Source organism: Marmota marmota, unplaced genomic scaffold, assembly GCF_001458135.2.
Source record: "Marmota marmota marmota unplaced genomic scaffold, marMar, whole genome shotgun sequence".
In the NCBI taxonomy this organism is placed as follows: domain Eukaryota; kingdom Metazoa; phylum Chordata; class Mammalia; order Rodentia; family Sciuridae; genus Marmota; species Marmota marmota.
In genome coordinates, this window is record NW_026000196.1 from 6,122,836 (window position 1) to 6,135,985 (window position 13,150).

The window sequence follows — 13,150 nt, forward strand, 5'->3', positions numbered from 1 at the left end:
GCCCGAACCGGCAACGCTGACCAGGGTCCTAGTGCTCACCTGAAACCGCGGACGTCTCTTCCGGCGAGCACGTGGCGCCCAGGCAGCTGGCAGCTCCCGCATGCCCGGGCAAGCCCGGCTACGGCTGCCCGCCCATTGGCTCACTGGAAGCAGCGCCCGCCTAAGACCTCTTCTGATTGGTTGAGCCTGCCCAGATGCGGTAGGTGTTCGGAGTCGAAGGGCGGGAGCTCGCGGAGAGGGCGTGTCCGAGCCGCCGGGTGGGAGGGCAGTTTTAAAGAGAACCCGGCAGAGCGTGCATCAGCTCCCGGTTCCAACCCACCTTGCTGCTAGAGTGGAGATGGTGTTTCTGTGAGCCAGCTTCGTTCCACCCAAGGCCGAGTAAATTACAGTGTACACCCACATCTGCAGAATGAGAGCAGCAGTCACTGCCTCCTCCAGAATTACGGAGATTGAGTGAGATCATAAAAGTACACCGATGAGCTCCATTTACTTCCTGTACACTACTTTTTCATTTATTCTTTTGTAATTTCACTCGTGTAGGGAAGACTTAAATTTACTCTTTTCCTTCTGTAGCTTCAGTAAGTATACGTGTGGAATAAACTGAAAATAGGTACAACAGGAAGAACCTACAAATCGTATTTTTTGCTTGAGACAGGGAAGCCTGAAAATACAAGATGACTGAACCCTATGTGGCGCTCCTATGGATGAGGGTTTGTGCTCCAGGGGGAAGGAAGGTGGTATGAAAGTTTCAGGGGAGGAAAGTTGTGCACAGCAAGCAACTGTTTTCCTGTTATGCAGAAAAACTGGTTAGAGCCACCAGTTCCTGCTTAACCCCTACCCCTTCCCTTGCCCCAGTCTTCCTGTGGAAACATCCCTCCTAGGTAGAAAGTGGAATATCCCATAGGAATGCCTCTGTCTGAATATCTTGTTTACTAATATTGATAAATGTAAATTTCTTTTACAAAAGGATGGCTTTTCAAACATTCATGTGACAGAATTGGGGTGATTGTGGAAATTTGAAAAGATTCTCTCATACAATGAAATGCTGTATGTTTATTTTGATCTTGTCTACCACTAATAATTGCAATACATCTCAATCTGGAAGGGAAAAAAATGAACATCAAACCTTATGTTTACAAAGTTTTTTTCAGTTAGCAAATTTAAATTTATTGACATAATTTTGTGGGAGAAATGAGTGGATGCATCATAAAATATTGCCAAGCATGAAAATATATTATGGTTGGATTAAACTTCATAACAGAAGTCGAATGTAAATTCAAGGAGAAAAAAAGCATGTTGCATCTAATGTCAAGTCAGAAACAAATCCAGATTTATTTGAAAGTATTATTTTGGGAATGGAATGGGGAATGGTGAGCTGAGCACTCTGGCCATGATCTCTCCATGTTCCCAAGGATTAGACAAAAAGCATTTCTTTTTTTTAGGGAAGTGTAAACAAAAGCTAGAAATGGGATGAATAGAAGTGACATGATGGGATAGTAGATAGGAGAATGTTTTATTTGGGGACCATACTATTCTTAGGAGACTGTTAAGGAGGGATTGTTTAGTGGTTTAGGCTGAGAGAGGGCCAAAATTGGGGGAACATGGGAAAGGGAGAGAGTCAAAAGCTTAATTAAAGTTTAGTCATCCATATTGTTTCAGTTATTCAGTGGGCCAAGCAGTTCATGAGATCACTGATGAAGTCAAGAATGGGATCCCAGGCACTCAGAAAATAGGAGGAGTGCAAGTTCAAGACCAGCCTGGGCAACTTAGATCCTGTTTCAAAATAAAATAGGACTTGAAATGTGCTCAGCATCATCAGAGGCCACAGTGGGGAATCCATGAGTTTTATCTTAGTTGGAGAAGGGTGTTTCTTTGTAGTAATTCATTGCTAACACAAAAGGGTGAGGGGTGGGTTTCTTAACCATTGCTGTTTTTGAGGAGCACAGGTGCTTTGAGTAAAATTAACATTGTCAGTAAGAACAGTTATTTCATATACTTTAAAAAAGGATAATGTTAGTATATGTGCAAAACCAGGGCTGCAAAGGCCCCAATGTATGATTTTTGATCACAAAGAAAGAACTTCTGGACATTTTATTACTTATGTGCTCTTTGGAAGTAGCAGGCCTGGATACAATGGAGGGCTGCACATACAAGCAGGAGAATATATCTACAAGAGAGATTGCATGCCTACTGCACGCATGGGTTTCTTCGTATGTTTTATGAGTATGTGACTCTGTTTCACAACCAAGATCATTCTGCTTCGATCCCCACCTAAAGACTGGAGATGAGGGAAATGGTCAGCTTCCTTCCTTCTTGCCCCTCACAACACATTCTTGGAGGTCCTTCTTAGTTCACCTTCAGAAACAACAAACCTTCTTGGCACTGACTAGTGTTTACCCCAACGGTATCAAATCACTACCTAATTTAGAGGTGGTTGCATTCCTTTGATGTATTTCTTAAGAAGTCAATATTTAACTGGGTGTGGTGGCACATGCCTATGATCCCAGCCACTCAGAAAATAGGAGGAGTGCAAGTTCAAGACCAGCCTGGGCAACTTAGATCCTTTCTCAAAATAAAATAGGACTGGGAATATGGTTCCTGGGTTCAATTCCCAGTGCCGCAAATAATAATAATAATAATAATGACACCTTCATAACTACTCAGTTATGATAATAATATTATCAAGCAAAAAGTTTGAAGCCCCAGGTGTTCAATAAGGATGTTATCTTGACTGTGGATGGCAGTGCTCCTAGTCCTGCTTCCTTAGGAAAACCACTGATCTCAACTGCCCACTCCTGTACTGGAAATATCCCTTCCTTCCACTTCTCTAGGGACCTTACAATCTGGAAGCACTTGAGAGGTAAGACTTGATTTGTTTACTTATAAAACATTATGCATGAACTGCTATTCTTGCTGCTATGTATACCTATTGTGAGAATATTCTGGGCACTGTGGGGATCCCCATGGTGCTGAACCAAATGCAGACCTGAAATTAGTTGTTGATCTGGTCTGGGGGCTTTTTTGTTTGTTTTTGATTTTTAAAATTTCTTTTTAAAAAATTATTCATTTATTCTAATTTGTTATCCATGACAGCAGAATGCATTTTGATTCATAGTATACAAACAGAGCACAATTTTTCATTTCTCTGGTTGTACAGAAAGTAGAGTCACACCATTCTTGTCTTCATACATATACCTAGTGGTCTGGTTTTTTAGAGCAACAGTTTTCTAAGTGTGGTCCTAAACCAACAGCATAGGCTTGACATGGGAATTTGTTGGAAAATCAGGAGGTGGGGCCTAGCAATCTGTCTTTGATCAATCTAACAGCTGATCCTGATGCAGGGCTGTGTTTAAGATCATTGTGTTAGCCAGGCATGGTGGCACACACCTGTAATGCCAGTGACTCAGGAGGCTGGGGCAGGAAGATTGCAAGTTCTTGAGGCCAACCTGGGCAACTTAGAGAGACCCTATCTCAAAAAATAAGAAGGGCTGTGGATGTGGCTCAGTGGTAGAGCACCTCTGAGTTTAATCCTTAATATCTTCCCCACCCAAAAAGAAAGAAAAAGATCCTTTGTGTTACAGGGTATGAAGCTGACTAAACTCTGGGAGCTAAATGTAAATCACTCATTTTATCCAAGCAATTTCCCCTCTCTTAGCTCTCTTGACCCAACAGTGGCCAGATTTTGGACATAAACTGTTAACAAAACAATTGTGCCACTTTTATACACTCAACTCTTGAAAAGTCTCAAGATTCTTAGACCCAGGTGAATCTCGAATTGTTAATTTTTTAATGGAAATCGGACAGATTCAACCCAGGGAAATTTCTATGCTAGTTTCTCCACATATAAAAATTACTCCTTCAATCAGTGGTCCTCAGTCTCAACTGAACATGAGGAACTTTAAAAATTACTGGAGCTCGGGTCACACCCCAAGGTTCTGATTTAATCAGTTTGGGTTGGAGCCTGAACAGGGAAATTTTCAAAGCTGGTCCGTTCTGTTGCATTGCTGACAGAACTGCGACTAAAGAAGTTACCTAGAGAATCCAGCAGAGGGCGTCACGTCCATGCTTATCCGGGAAACCTGATAGCTGCAGTAAAGGACCAGGCTGCCGCATGGCTGCGGTTAAGGCTAGAAACTCCTGCCCTGACCCTGGCGTCCCCCGACCCTTTTGTGTTCTGGGACTCCTAGAAAGTTACTTTGCTGAATGACTGAGAGGCAAGTCGTGACCTCTCTAGTCCTTGATTTCTGTGTTTTTAAGATGGGAAGGGATTTGGCCTCCCTTCCTTCTTTCATTGTATATTGAACACCTTGAAATGGACAAGATGCTGATTTGAGGAAGGGAAGCATCAACACTGAAATGGATAAAACTCCTACATAAGAAGGGAGACTAGTAGTGAGATGGTAGTTTCCATCTGTTCCTATTTCAGGAAAGGAGACCTGTGGTACCCAAGGATGGTAAAGACGACAACCAGGAACAATATAAAAGAGGAGGCCGAAGAGACCGAAATATGGAGACCTTGTATACCTTCATGTATTATGACACCTCATTTGCCTAATTGTCATAATGCCTAGCAAAGTGATCTAGTTCATTTTACAGTTGAAGAATTCAAGGCTCAGGGATGTTAAGTGATTGGCTTAAAATCACACAGCTGTTAAGCAGTAGTCAAAATTGAAACTGGGGTGTGTTTGACTTAACAGGGACTGTCTTATCCATCTCTCAAATTAGGAGTGTACTCCACTTCCCTCCCCAGATGTGTTAGCAAAGAAGGATTTCTTCCCCTTCCTTTCCACACCAGCCCTGGATACCGAGGGGTTCCTGGAAGAGATTCCACTCTGTTCCCTAGCTCTGCCCATCTTGTCCATCAGACCCCTTTCCCCCTGTGAAGGACAGACACCTGCTGAGTGACACCAATTTGCAGACTTCTCAAGTGTGAATGAAATTTCTAATAGGACTGGCTGCCCACAGGTTTCAGGCAGAGTTAGAAATAAAGAGAAATGCAAGAGGCAGGAAATGGGACCGAAGAGAGCTTGTTTGGAGGAACAGCGGAGGCAACAACAGCGGGAGCCTCTGGGTGGAAGTGAAGGTTCAGAGAAGTTAAGTACCTTTCCAAAGGTCATACAGCTAGCAAGCAGAGACGCTGTGTGAGCTCAGTTAATGGTTGCATTTTTAGCCTTCCCTAAAAATGCACAATTCCCAACCCAATTTAAGTTTGTAAGTTCTCTGCTGCATGGGTAGAAGAGGAGGGTAGGAATAGACTGGAAAGGAAGAGGGAGGGCCTTTGAGTTTATTGCTTGAGAAATGTATCTCCACCTAGCGTCTCAGTATTGGGTTTGGTGCCCGCAGAGGGGCAAGGTGGTTTCCAAGCACAGACATCAAGAAAGGTTCCCAGTGGCTCAAAAGGCTAAGACAGGAGGATCACAAGTTCAAAGCCAGCCTCAGCAACCAAAAAATAAATAAGTAAAAAGGGCTGGGATGTGGCTCAGTGGTTAAGCACCCCTGGGTTCAATCCCTAGTAGCAATTTAAAAAAAAGAAGAGGAGGAGGGGGAGGAGGAAAAGAAAAGGCTGGGAAATGGTTACTCTGATCACTTTTGCCACAGTCAAGGCACTGGGTTTCCCCATCCTAGTTTTTGGTCTTCGTGACACCTCTGAGTGTCAGGACAGAAGCAGATTCTGGGGCAAAGAAATTCCTTGCACACAAGTCCATGGCCCTCTGGCTTCACAAGAGGACTGGGCAGGTCTGACCAGCTGCATGTGGACCAGAACCAGGTGTGTTGTCCACCTTGCCTGGGCACTCAGCATCTGGACACCTCCGCATCATGAGCACGTGCCCCTTTGTGCCAGCACTCGCTGTGGCTCTCTCAGGCCAGAATCCACCTGGCCTGTGAGTCCCATGGTAGGGACTCTTACATGTTTGTTGTGTTAATGGGTGAATAATTAAGGGGGATTCTTTCTCCTTGCCCTGTAGTTGGGATGCAGAAGCAGCCAGGGCACTGTGAGGACAGACTCCATCCCCTCCCCTCACACACTATAGACCATCCTTGTTTCCCGAGGAGTCTGCCTGGGCACAGGGGCATGCCAAGTGGTTTCCTGTGGTGGTTTCTAGGAGACATAGAAGGCACAGGAAGGAACCTGTGGAAGGACAGTCAGAAAGGGGGCCCCGCCCATGCCCTGCACCCTGCTGCTGGGGCCAGCACCATGCGGTAGACTGGGACTTGTTGTTGAGAGGTGAAACAACAACAAAATCACTAGTCTTCCAGATGGGGCTAACCGGTCCTTAGCCTTGGCAGCCACCCGGATCCCAGTCTTGGACCCACCAGGGGTGGGGGTGGGCTAGCCCAATGGACACTCCTGCAAGGACGGCCAGCATTTGCCCCTTCTCCCATTACCAAGTTCATCTCTTCTCATTGCTCCTCCCTTGTTTCTGCACAAGACAGGGAGAAATTTTCTTACTATTTTTTTTCTTTTTTATACTGGGGTATTCTATTTTCTATAATAAGCATATTTCCTGTAATAATGGGAAAATCTTATCTTTAGAGGGAAGCAGACAGGTATCTCATTTTCTCTACCTTCATGAATCATAAGGCACTTTACTGTTCCAGAAAAGGGGGAAAAAAGAAAACTCCAGATAATGGTGGCCCCCACCACAGGTCCCACCTCCCACTCCTTCAGGTTTACTTAATTCAAGGTGAAAATCCTCTCCGGGGTTAAGTCTCACTGTGGTGCCCTGGGAATGCAGGGCAGAAATGGGAGGAAGAGGGAAATGATTGTGGGTAGCGGGAGGCTGGAACCCCAGCCCAGGCATCCCCTCCTTGCAGGCATAGGCTGAGTCCCCTGGTTCATTTCTCCCGCAGTGTGGCACTGATGGAGGAGTGGCGAGGCCCTCCCCGCCTGGGCCAGCCTCTAATTGCACTGGCAGGGCACATCCGCTCCTTAATTAGCAAAAGCCACAATATCCTGGCAGCCCAGAGAGCATGGCCCTAATTGCATTTCTGCAGCAGCTGAGGGATAATTACCCTTCCCTATTGGTGCTTTTAATTCTTTAGCTTCTTAATTGCGAGCTCTTCCTCTTGAGTCCACCCCTCCACCCTTCGGTTGATTTTTCCCATCCAGAGTGGGGAAGGGCTTTCCTGGAGATGGAGAAATTGAAGGTCTGGGGAGGGATGATGTGGAGAATGTTGGCAGCACCAGCTCCGAGGCCAGCCCCTTCCAGCCATCAGCCAGAAACTGGGCACAGTCCTGTGTGGGTCTGAGAAAATGCCAGGAAGTTCTTTCGCACCTGGCACGCTGGCGGGTGCCTGTGATCCAGGTGACTTGGGAGGCTAAGGCAGGAGTATTGGAAATTCCAGGCCAGCCTGGGCAATTTAGTGAGACCCTATCTTAAAAATAAAAAGGGCTAGGGGTGTAGCTCAGTGTTAAAGTGCCTGTACGTTCAATATATAGTATCACCAAAAAAAAAAGTTTGTATATGGGAAAAGTATCCCTCCCTAGAAGGATAAGACCTTTTAAGCTTCAGGGAGCCAAGTCTCACCCCTTCCCCATTTAATCCATCATGGGACAGCAAGGAATATATTGTCAAATTTCTCTTAAAATAAAAAATAATAAGCTGTGTTTCCTCAACACTGTTGAGAGAGAGCTAGTACATCAACCTTGCTGTGTTATTTCACAAACAGACTCAAGCCTAGGACTAGAGAGCAAGTCTAACTAGGGTGTAAGGTACTATTAGGAGAGGTTAGTACCCTAGTTCTTTAGGAAGCTTGCAGATGAACTTCAGGTGGTAATAAGCTAAACAGTCTCACAAAGGGGATTTGGAGAGAGTCTCTGAAGCTCTCTGGATACCACCTTACGGGCCGGGCCGCCTGTCCACAAGAACAACCCTGGCTTGAAAGTCATCAGCAGGTGACTTCCCTGTTCTAAGCTCGCCCTGCTTAGCACACAGCCTGGCCCTTGATGTATGAAATAGTTGGCAAAGAGGCAAAGTTCAGACAGAGTAGGATTCTGTGATGTGAAAAGAATAAATCCATTTTCCTTGGCTTTTTCTATACAAAGCCATTGAAGATGGACTTGAGTTGATGATAGCACTGGTTTTCTAAAATTTCTAAAAGTCTTTAACCTGGGTTGAGGAAAAATCTAAATATTGGAAAGAAAAGATAATACTGCTATCATCTCAGAGAAATGTACCTTGAAAAAGTGACCTGCCCTTGAGCCCACCAAGTCCCACTACCCACTTCTAGTTTCCTTCCTCTGAATTTAGAGCTGTCCCCTTAGCAACGCGTGTTTCCATGGTTTCCTCCATGACAACAATTCCCCAACCCCTCCTCTCTTTTGCTTCATGACAGTAATGGGTGATAGGGATCCTCAGTGTGGCCACTCCACGTAACCATGGTAACAATTAACTGAACCTTCATTTATCTTTTGTGAAGAGGACTAGGGAATATGAAGCTTTTGATTTGGAGGGGGAGGCAGAGAAAAGGGTGGGCCCGGGGCTAGAGCTGTCATTTTCATAAAGAGGAGGTTAAAGGACTTGTCCTAATACTAATTGGTCTAGTTCATACATGTGTTGAACCTCTAGTTTAAACATGACTAAGCTCTAGGGAATCAAAGATGACAAGATATAGCCCCTAATCTTGAAAAGTTGATAATCCAGCACTGAAGCTCCCGGTCCCGCTGAACTCAGGTGGACTCCTTTAGGAGGTGGCTCCTGATAGCAACATCATAATCAGGCATCTGTTTGCTCCTAGCATCTCCTCTCGCAGCTACCAAAACAAGACTACCAAACAAGACTGCATGCGTACTCACATGGAGACTTCTTCAAGGCTGTTATCAGAGAGTTTGCCCTGGAAGGAACTGTGACTCCCCTTTCTTTTAGAGAAGAGGGAACAAGTGCCTATCCCCCTAAATAGTGCACTTGGTGCAGGGAGAAGGAAAATTAATAAACAAACAGACCTGTCCAACTCCAATGCTACAAGGGACTGGGATGAGCTTTAGTTCCAGAGATCACCAGTACTTACCTGTCAAAGCATTCCTGGGAAGTGACTGCTCTGCTTTTATACTGAATTAGAAGGCTGTCATCTCCATCTATCCAGCTTTTCTACTTGTCAGTGAAAATTCAGGCCAAAAAGGACAGCTGCAAAGAATGAAAGTGGAAAGAAAAAGAAAAGGTAAAATAACCATGGGACACTGAAGCGGAGTGGAGTGAATCTAAAAGTTGGGATACCTGTTTGTCATAGTTAATGCTGTTCTTCCCTCTTCTGTTTGTCCTCACCCCTGGCTAATTCTGAGGACCAATTCTGCACTTCTAGGGGAAGTCACAAAAATCCCTGGGTCCCTATATGCTGATACCGATAACCTGCTCTGACTTGGAAAGATGATCATGATGTACCATAAAATAAAATTTTAAAAAGCCATGGAGCAATGTATTATGCAAGTATGTACAAGTAGCTAGGTAGAAAGGTTCATCTTTGCAAGTCAAACACAATCTGAACTAACCCAGGTAAATCCCAGATCTTGGGTCCCAGAACTCAGTTCTGTCCTTTGTTTCTGAATAGAACTAAGGCAGATTCAATCATTCTGGGTACCCTATTCACTCAGCTACTCAGAAAAGGATAAATGGCATCCTCTTATTGGTTAACAAGGCAATATACAACAGCCAATAAGAGAATTGTTCTTCCTTTCTGGCCAATAAAATCTCAGTTATCTTCTTGAAAGGAAAGTAAACCCTTTGTCCATAAAGAAATGAAAAGAAAGGGAATACTAATTAAAAAAAAAAAAAAACTACTGTTGCTATGGGACATTACTGATGTGATCAATGATAGGCTGCGCCAAAGAATTAATAAAGAAAAGCACTTCTTTGGGGAAAAAAGTACAAAAAGCAGACCAGCTGTCTGGTCTGGTGTAAAAGGAAGTTTCTATAGTAACATGTAAGAGAAAGGCATTTTAATATAAACGCCCCACAACTATATCTAACCTGTCCACTTAGGGCATTTTTTGGCCTTAAACTTCCATTGAAAATATAGAAATTTTTAAAAATTATATTAGCAATGGATGAAGAAGAGAAAAGGAAGAATGTTTATTTGCTGATGAAGGGCATTACAGACAAAGAGATGATGGTCACTATCTGAAATATGGAGATCTTCTCCTTCCCTGCATTATTAAGTGATAATTCAATTTAAAACAAGGTTTTGTTTTAGAAATAGAAAGCTATCAGCTCTTTAATGAGAAGAATTCTAGATGAAATAATGCATAGAACATAGGTCATTCTTAGTAACCTACTAATGGTTTATTCTTAAATCATTCTGAGATTGCTATGATTGCTTTAGTGAAATTATGGGTAAAATGGTTTTCCACCCAGATGTTACACATGAACACAGGCAGGTGAGATTGACAAGTCAAAAGTGGAGTCAATATTTGTCAATCAAGGGAAAGGTAAAAAATGGGAGGATTAGAAGCTCTAAGTGCTGTGTTTGCTAGTTATGAAGCCAAGGCTGGGGAAGAAGAAAAGAGAATCTTGAACAAAGTGCAAGTAATGCTAGGGACTGCTTGTTAAGAGGAAAGTGTTTCTACCTCCCTGTGCTTTCTTTGAGGTCTGTGGGGAGAGGCGATTCAAAATCCAGGTCCCTTCCCTTGCAAAGAGGTGTTTGCAGGAGATGACTGACAAACCAAGGAGAAAATCTCTCTGCAGTAGACCGCCTTGGACAATATGCCTGTTTCCCTCTTGTTTAACCCATGAAGAACAAGCCTATGGGGGATAGGGAGGAATCAGCTTCTACAGTATAAAGAAAGAAATTGGGCAGGGGGTGCTGAGAACCAAACTGCGAATCCCAAAGAAACTACAGGGAAGGCTACAATTACTTCTGTGAAACGTGGGTGGGGTGGGGTGGGGTGGGAAGGATTGCAAGGGTATTTGCCTGGCGCCTTGAATTAAACGGAAAAAATTCACCCTCCAGGATTTCCCTGGCCGGGCCTTGTGTGCGGTGGGGGCGGAGGGGGAGTGGATTATGTGGGGGCAGTGATGACTTTCACTCAGCTAGGGGAAGGCAGGGATTCCCAGGAGACATTTTAAAGAATCAAGGTGCTTATGAATAATCAGTGGCCAAAGCCCCTCCACTCACTGTAACCAAGGCAACTGGAGGCAGGGGCTTGCAGTTGGTTGCCTGGTAACCACGCTAGTGCGGGCGTCGGGTCCGCTCTTCTCCTCCCCCACCTTCGTTAGCCCTTTTGTGACAGCTTTTTCCCCTCTGCGGCTTTTTTCATCCCTGGGAAAACAATCATCTCTGTTCCTCGTACAGAGGGCATTTGGAGCTCCTTTGGATTAAAAAAAAAAAAGAAGAAGAAAGAAAGAAACTTGATGTTCATTTTGGGCAAATTTAATCTATACCCAAAGGTTGGCGCCCATATAAAATGTGCATCTTACCTCAGCTTCAATATCTTCTCTATTCCACGCTTTTTCCTCCATTCACTCCCAGCAAGGGGTACGGAGATTGTGGGGAGGGAGAGGGAGAGAGAGAGAGGCAAAGAACTCAGATGCGGCGAGTTTTCATAGAACACCAATGCCTGGAGCTCCCAATAAACTGTCTCGCTTGCTCCTGTGCTCACCGCGTGCAGGCGCGCCTTTTCTTCCCCCACACTGCCTGCACTTGGCGCTAAATTTTTCCTCTGGTTGTAGCGAAAGGGACATGGAATGATCTCCTGGAAACCAACACAAACTCCTGGAGAAATGAGGAAGACAAGTCCTTCCTTCCTCTGCAAGCCCTATCTCACCTCCTGGCCTCCTCTGGGTTGTGTCTGAGAGATTGTAGCGAGTAGCTGGGAGGTCGAGGTCAAGTGCCAACACCTCCCAGGCTATCCGGGAATTAGGCGCTATCCAGTTTCTGATGCTGAAACTGGAATATTGGATTCGCTGGAGAGGGGTTACAGGGATTTTCAACAGTCAGATTTAGACCTCAGGCAGGAACCCGACGGGTGGAAAAGCGGGATGAGAACCTATCTGAACTAGTTGCGGTTTTGATTTTTTTTTTTTTTTAAGCAGATGGGGCTCCCCTGGGAGCGATTCCCTGCGCTTCATTTCCCTTCCCATGTTAATGGGATCATTTGCTGCAATCGCAAAGGGTGGAAAGAAGGGCCCTTCGCACCGAGATGATTACCTATTTGTTTTCCAGCACTTTCCACATCCACGTACACCCCTCCCTGGTCGGTTCTGAGCTTTCAGAGTGTTTGCAAGCAGAGTCCCGGAACTATCGGTGCACAGATCTTGTGGAACGCCGAATCTGGCCGCTTTTCTTCACGCAACAGGTCTGCTGCACCTGGAATCTAAGAAACAAGGAGTACAGGAGCGCAGCGGCGACCCAGGGCTTGGAGTGGCTGGTTTCGAGGGCGTACATTCCCGAGGCTTGTGGGGCCGCTTCTCTCACTCACACAGAGCAAGACAAACAGCAAAGCGGCTTCACCCCCGGGTGGATAGGAGAACTAGATGCCCCCACAACTCGAATTGGCAAGCACCAGGTTGGGGCGCTCTGCTGCCAGGCTCCAGAGCCTCCTTCCCTCCCTCCCCTTCAGTTTGGTGGCGTGCACCTTACCGTCAGCGATGCCAAACTCCGCGGTCCACCCCACCCCCACCACCCCCCCCCCAGCCTCCCGGGCAGCCCAGGTTCGGATTAGCGAGTCTCGGCTCCAGCTAGCCGCTCCTCCAATTCGTAGCCCTTAATCTGGGGAAGGGGCTGGACAGGATCTTTAGCTGAAATTTTACCTGGCACAGATTGCTACAGCCCGGGAGAAAGATGGCTTGCTCTCCACTTTTTTTCTGGAAGAAAGTCCCCTCACCACCCTGCTGCCGGCCCATGCTGCTCCCCAGAAAGCTACCAAGCAAGCTGCAGAGCAGGGGCGCGGAGAAAGGGATGGGGTTTGACAAGCTATCTTGTGAAACACCCCTTGAATACTTGCCTCTCTCGGGCGGTCTGTCTTATCCTAGGAGTGGCCGCGCTGCTAGAGTGGGAGGCAGGTCTGGAATTTCGGCACGATCTCCCGGTGTAGACGCAGTGGACGTGGCTGCGGGGGCTAGGGGAGAACAGCTGCTTTAAAGCCGAAACCAACCCACAGGTGGCCTGTCAGGGACACGGACGTTCATGACGTCATCCCGAAGGCGAGCGGAGGGGC

The 13,150-nt window shown here is 45.8% G+C and overlaps 1 protein-coding gene and 1 long non-coding RNA gene across 2 annotated transcripts in view; one reads left to right on the forward strand and one right to left on the reverse strand.

Moving 5' to 3' along the window:
* The window catches only part of Aen (apoptosis enhancing nuclease), a 21,536-nt gene extending 10,300 nt beyond the window's left edge, over positions 1–11,236 (reverse strand). Inside the window, exons 1-3 of the mRNA XM_015493092.2 lie at positions 11,110–11,236; positions 9,010–9,125; positions 40–402 (exon numbers count right to left, since the gene is read on the reverse strand). The gene's annotated coding sequence lies outside the window, so the exon portion shown is untranslated. The remainder of the gene's footprint in view (positions 1–39; positions 403–9,009; positions 9,126–11,109) is intronic.
* On the forward strand, positions 2,577–9,404 carry LOC125612487. The gene is made up of 3 exons (XR_007342842.1): positions 2,577–2,860; positions 4,427–4,530; positions 8,740–9,404. It is a non-coding gene; the product is annotated as an uncharacterized LOC125612487 (long non-coding RNA).
* Positions 11,237–13,150: the final 1,914 nt, after the last annotated feature.